Genomic DNA, 6,644 nt, shown 5'->3' with positions numbered 1-6,644 from the left:
TACCTAATGCTTTTGTACCACTTGTATTCGCTATCTTGCGTAAGCGCCGTGGTGCGGTTATCAGCCCGTCCAAACAATGTTGACACGATAAAATCTGTGTTTTGGCAGAATGTGGCATAATTCAATGCCCTCGTAGAGAATGTGTTCTAGAGTTGTCTACCTGGTAGCTGGTTTGCCGGACTAAAAAGTAAACTTACCTTTTTCAGTTTGGTGATATCACAAAATGAGGCAAAATATTAAAAACTAAGAAATAAAGTATACCAGGAATATGGAAAAGTCTATAATTAACAAGCAACAAGGAAACTGCGATGTTTGGCAGTAGGACTGTACGAGGGAGCAAGTTATTCATGACCCAAGAAGGAATACTCAACCATGATCTGAAGTATAAATGAGAAAATTCAAAAAGACCCCTGAACTCCTGAAGTATGAAAAGGAAATGACTGAAGGTGATCTAGAATAATTTAATGAGTGAAACTGCTAAAACAGTGGTGGCCACAAAAATAAAAAATGAAACGCCCACCGTGGGGCAAAATATTAAAAACTAAGAAATAAAAACTAAGAAATAAAGTATACCAGGAAAAGGAAATGACTGAAGGTGATCTAGAATAATTTAATGAGTGAAACTGCTAAAACAGTGGTGGCCACAAAAATAAGAAATGAAACGCCCACCGTGGGGCTCGAACCCACGACCACAAGGTTAAGAGCCTTGCGCTCTACCAACTGAGCTAGACGGGCTTGGTGTCATTTTTCAAAGGTTACCGGTATAGAAATGATGGGAAACTAGCATATTTAGAGCTGGTATTCAGATGGCAGATTTCAACTGCTGTATCTTAAAAGAATGTAGACTGAGGAGAAACAGTCCAGGCACATATATGTTTCTATGGTATTGTGGCATGCGACAAACACATGCTATAATTAATATGCATATGCGCAAATTTAGTCGTTTCTTCATCCTTCGGACAATTAAACGAAACCAACGTCTAGTGGCCGGATTGATCACATGCACCAACGTCAAAACGTGTGCAGTGTAGCATAGGTGGTGTACATACGTTTCACACCTAAAGCCTAGACAAGATATAGTGAGGTTTCATGTCGATCTGTTGGCATCAAATTCGTCGCGCTGCCTTTTGTCTTGTGATTCACGACTAATTTAATTGTTCCTGCCACCACCAATTATGGGATGGAATTATGTCGAAGGCACCAGACATATATGATCCATCTCGCCCGACTCGTGGCCAGCTGAACGGTTTGTGTGCGCAAGCGTACCATGTCAAATGTCATCGATCGGTGAACTATCATGATTGACCTGCACCAATGTATGTTGCCAGGAATTCTTCGTGGGAACAAATGGCATCAGATTCAGAAACGTACGACGCGTTTCGAGTAAACCTGAAAGTTTTGTCTAAAGGCTAAAAGTTTCTTTAAGAAGAACAATTCTCCTCAGTGCCATACGATCATTTCAGATGTACAGAAAGGCTGTTGCAATCGATCGTGTCATGTCAATCGTCCTTATGGTTACAATTGTTCTGTTCCTGTGACCTGGTGGAGAACTGAAACTAGCTTTGCTGCAATCCGGTGACCCGGATCACAGTATAGGTGTCTCTTTCTGTCTAAGATCACTGAGCAACGAATATACCATGCAAAATGGCATTTCGTTACATGTCCCCAGGGTCAACATGCTATAAAAAAAAGACCGATTCGATTTTTAAGGTGACTGAGGGACATCATATGTTTACCATGCAGTGCAGTACCTTCTGAAGTTCAGTAAAAAATTTAGTTCAGAAATCAAAAACATACTACTACTATTGGCTGCAAGCCACTTCAACTCAGACTGGACACGGCGAATTCACATGAACATGACATAAACAGATGTATATCGTCGTTTTCATCAGATGGGTGCTTTCTCCTGGCACCAAACTCTCCCCATGACCAGCCTTGCTGATTTTCACAATGCATCAGAATTCAGGAATGTACGACGCGTTTCGAGTAAACCTGAAAGTTTGGTCTAAAGGCTGAAAGTTTCTTTAAGAAGAACAATTCTTCTTAGTGCCGTTCGATGATTTCAGATGTAAAGAAAGGCTCTAGGACTCCATTATGTCATGTCAATCGTCTTTACAGTTCTAATCATCCTGTTCCTATGACCTGGTGAAGAACTGAAAACGAACTTGCTGCAGTCCGGTGCCCGGAATCTCAGTGTAGGTGGGTGCCTCTTTCTGTCCAAAATCACAGAGTAAGAATATACTCCCGCCGTTCACTAATATAAGATGTTTCTTATAACTGAACATAGGAAGTACCATCCAATATGGTATTTCGTTACATGTCCCCAGGATCAACATGCTATTAATTTTCCTTTCCAATTTGATTTCTGAGGTGACTGATGATGATCACATATTTACCATGCAGTACCTTGTGAAGTCAGTAACAAGTTATTTCAGAAATCAAAATCATACTACGACAGCTTGAGCTAGCACGCCAACGCATCAACGCATAAGCGCGTAAATCAGTAACAAATTAGTTCAGGCAGCACGAACATACTACTACAATTCGAGCTAGCATGCCAACGCCTCATCGCATTAGCGCATACATCGGATTCGTACAGTCATGTTGGCTGCAAGCGACTTCAACTCAGACTGGACCCGGCGAATTCGCATGAACATGACATAAACCGATGTATGTCGTCGTTTTCATCGGATGGGTGCTTTCTCCTGTCACCAAACTCTCCCCAGGACCACCCTTGCTGATTTTCACTTGTTTGAATGCGATCTGCAGGCGCGTGCGTGTGTGCATTTGTATTAACTGTGGTGGTACTACACTGGTACAACATGAAGGAGATCCAGTCCTCCTCTTGGGCACATATTACATCGCAGCTAATGAAAACAGTAAAAAAGAACAGAGGGTTCTGCAGTTCGTGTAAAGCAAAACATGATCCAGGGTTCGTGCATTTTACAGCTTGAGAGCATTTGCTTAGGTTTGGACTTTGCGGTAGAGTATAAATCTGACTAACTGAGGACTATGCTGAGAAGATACAGTAATCTATTTTGGGCTAACGAAGGTGGTGGACTCAGAAGTCCCTGTCCACCAGATTGCGTGGTCATCAGGCATATCCAAAAAGATGTGTAGGCCTCTGAAAGTTACTTTATACTCCCATTTAAACAGGGTGAGTTATAGAGCTCCATCAGCTGTGTACGCCACCATTAGTCGCCTATTACTTCTATTACCATTGATTATATTTCCAAAGAAACGATTTGAATTGTGAATCTGCAATACACTGCATGTGCAGGACCCGAAAACTTATAGGTGAATGGTTAGCACAAAACTTGCATTATTTTAGGAAACGGAGGTTGAAACCTTCAGCCTCTGCATCAAAGTGCATAAGACCTCTTTTATTTAAATTTATTCAACAAAGAAAGACAAAACATTTACAAGGAACATACATAACCAAGGCCACCAAATAAGTTGATAGCAACACCAACTAGCACAATGACTGAGGAGAAACGAGGCCTAGTTCGCTGGCCACAACCGTTGTTGGCATACCAACCAAAACTAGAGAGAGTGTCTTAAGTGCACGCTCCGAAATTAGCTACCGCCATATTCACAATCTAGAATAAGGAGAAAGCCCTCGCCAAGGTAGCCACGGGTACCACCATGGTGCCAAACAGCCCCACCTCCCTGCAAGCGGTCACCTACGCACGCGTGGTCGCTGCCGAGATCCGTCAACAACATGCCACGGAGTCTCGCCAGCCAACAGAGCTTTTAGCCCCCGGAAGATCTGTCGTGCCAATTTTATCTTCGCATATATCAACATGTTTCCTCTAGTGATGTCTTCCATTGATTTGTTGTGTGAAAAAATTATGGATGTTCTTTTTCTTATGGATTTGCTTTCCACATAGTAGGTTTCCAAATTTTGTAGTGAAGGTGCCGCGATTTGGTTAAGTCTTCATCGCTATGTCGAATTCTACCTTCGAAGAATATGGGTTCTAACATAGGCACATCCTTCTCACTATGTATATGCAACACATTGAAAATTATGTGACATGTCTCAACCGGTAGTTAGTAGCATCAAATATTACATGGATACACTAATAAATTATTAAGTTTAAGCCATAGAATCAATCTTGCTTGATTGATTTTGTGTATGAAAGAAGTTATTATTATTTCCATAAGAACGACATAAGAAGGAAACTCGAAAAGCTTGGAAAGAATTGGTCATCGCAAAACCCTAGGAAATCTAATTCTCTCAGCAACAAAGTCGGAGAACGCTCGACCAAGAAACATGTGCATGGAAAGAAGCAATCCCAATAGGCTTTTATGGACCACTTAATATTGAATTATTCCCCCCGCAAAAAAAATTAATTATTTGCAGCTTACTATTTTGTCCTCACTATCGTTCACAAAGAAGTGAACCTAACACTGGAACGAAAAAAATCCACCCGTGCCACTAGTTATTAGTCGTAGTGGGGAAAGAAAACGTAGAGTTTTCTCACAACTCAGTTCAGAGGAAAACAGCATGATTTCTAATCCACTTGGAGCTTCTTTTTTTTCTTCCAAAATCCTATGTATGAAGAACGGTACCGAGGTTTACAATAGCATCCTAATAGTTTTTTTCATGTAAGTTGACACTGATATACTAAATAAGTTGCTCTGCCACATATTCCATGTGGTCATGTAAGTTGACTCTGATTGGAGCATATACGTGCATTTTGGTTCTATTATTTTAGAATAATATATACCATGGAGAAAAAAACGGAGGTCCTTGGTCTTGGACCCGAGGTAGTTCCAACATGCATGAGTCCACAGTGCGTGACCTACCCAAGTCGAACCCAGGAAAATGATGGCGGCCCAAGCAGCCCATGTGGCAGAAAGCTAGTCCCCCGTACTACACGAGTCAATGACTGACTGCCGCAGGCAGCAGAGGGCTCGTCATCGACTGCACTCTCGCTGACCTCGTGGGCCCGCCGTGTCTCAGCTAGCTGACGTGACGTCAGTTCAAAAGTGAGGTCCAGCACCAGCAGGCAACAAAAGTGGCGTGGAGGTGGAGGTGGAGCCAGGGAAAAGCAGAAAGAACCAAAGACGTTTGCAAATTAAGGCAGAGAAAACAAGCAAAGAAAGGAGCTATACCTACACCCGGCCTCTTGCGTTGAGGTTGAGGTTGAGGATCGTCCCAGACACAATGAATATTAAGCGCAGCGCATCATGTACGGCCTACACCCTCAAAGAAATAATTGCATGTGGCGGCCGGTGTCTTTTGAGAGACGAAGAGAGGGAACGCTGTTCATCTGGCCCTGTACAAGGAGAATTTTTTCAATTTTCAAACCGTTCCATGCCATCTAGTACGTGTACTGTACTAGATTTGCCTCTGACTGCCTGTCGGCCAAAATCTACTCCTCTCCAGTGTGCAGCTTGGATCATTATAATTAGTTCTTGGATTCTTGTACTAGCAACACTTTTTTTTTTGATGGTTCACCGGGAGGAACACAAAGGCTCCCACCTGAATATAGCTCGATCAAATGTAGTGTCTATATGAAGTGAGCCTAGCTCAATTGGTTGGGAGAGATGAGTTCCGGAAATCTCCGCTGGAGAATAGAATAGTGCATATTTTGTCTGTAGTTTGCTGGATCAGGTGGTATTCGGTCGCACGCACCCATGTTTTATTCCGACCGTTTGGTTCCGAGGGAGCGCCGCGAAGCTATATTCTGTGTTGACATCAGATGACTTTTTGGTCCATGATGAAGTCAGAATAAGGAATATCATGAAGGCCGGACTGGTGGACTGGCTAAAGGAGGTTCGAGTCAACGTGATGCTGATGGATCTGCTTAGCGTTCCGGGCTTGCAGCAGTGGTATGCATGTGGGGGCGGCAGCACAGGGGAAGTTCAGAGTCCTATCTCTCAGGGTGAAAACCTAAGGTCTGGCCTTAACTGGTTGTGCCTGGCAATGTTCTTGTTGGAGGTATTGTTTTGAGAGTGGGGACTATCTTTAGGGGGAAATCCTAAGACTTTTGGTCCGGCGACGACGGCGCTGGTGCACGGTTTCCTTCTTGGAGATGTCGCTTTTGGAGAGTATGTACTTCATGTGTTGTCACAGTGGTGGTTGTATTGCTGTTGCTAGGTCTAGAAGGCTGGAGCGGGACTTTTATTTCTTAGTTTTCTTTACTCTTTTTTGGCTTTGTGCATCCGTACTGTCATTAGGGTGGGCCGTTGTTGCAGAGGCTGGGTGTAATTGGTATCTTTTGATATTAATATATTCCCTTTATCGAAAAATATGTACGTATCAATTCATGCGCGCAAGGCACGCGCTAAAGAAAGTATACCTTGAACCAACAAGTAGTTTGTATGTTCAAAGTATCATTTCTGAGAATCATGCATAGTCTAGACGTCTATTCGGAAAGAACAATGGAACAGCTAAGCTGGTATGCCAGTTGCACATTTCATATTTGGGCATTATTGATGCATTCGTCATATCAATACAATCACATATCTGGAGAACATAGATTGAGACTCTACTAATTGCATGTGCCTTACAAATCCTTTTTTCAGAATACATAGAGCTCGTAGGGTATAAAAGCACAATGTGTCATGTAGTGTATGAGCTCTTACTCGGTTACAACATTTAGTTGCTACATTTTAGTCATTGGGATTTCCAGATC

General features: G+C 42.6%; 1 non-coding gene across 1 annotated transcript; it reads right to left on the bottom strand.

The window, feature by feature from the left end:
- Nucleotides 1-662: 662 nt before the first annotated feature.
- TRNAK-CUU (transfer RNA lysine (anticodon CUU)) lies at nt 663-735 on the bottom strand. Its single transcript has one exon. It is a non-coding gene; the product is annotated as a tRNA-Lys (tRNA).
- Nucleotides 736-6,644: the final 5,909 nt, after the last annotated feature.

Source organism: Lolium perenne, chromosome 1, assembly GCF_019359855.2.
Source record: "Lolium perenne isolate Kyuss_39 chromosome 1, Kyuss_2.0, whole genome shotgun sequence".
NCBI classification, from domain to species: Eukaryota; Viridiplantae; Streptophyta; class Magnoliopsida; order Poales; family Poaceae; genus Lolium; species Lolium perenne.
This window is presented reverse-complemented; position numbering and strand designations above follow the sequence as displayed.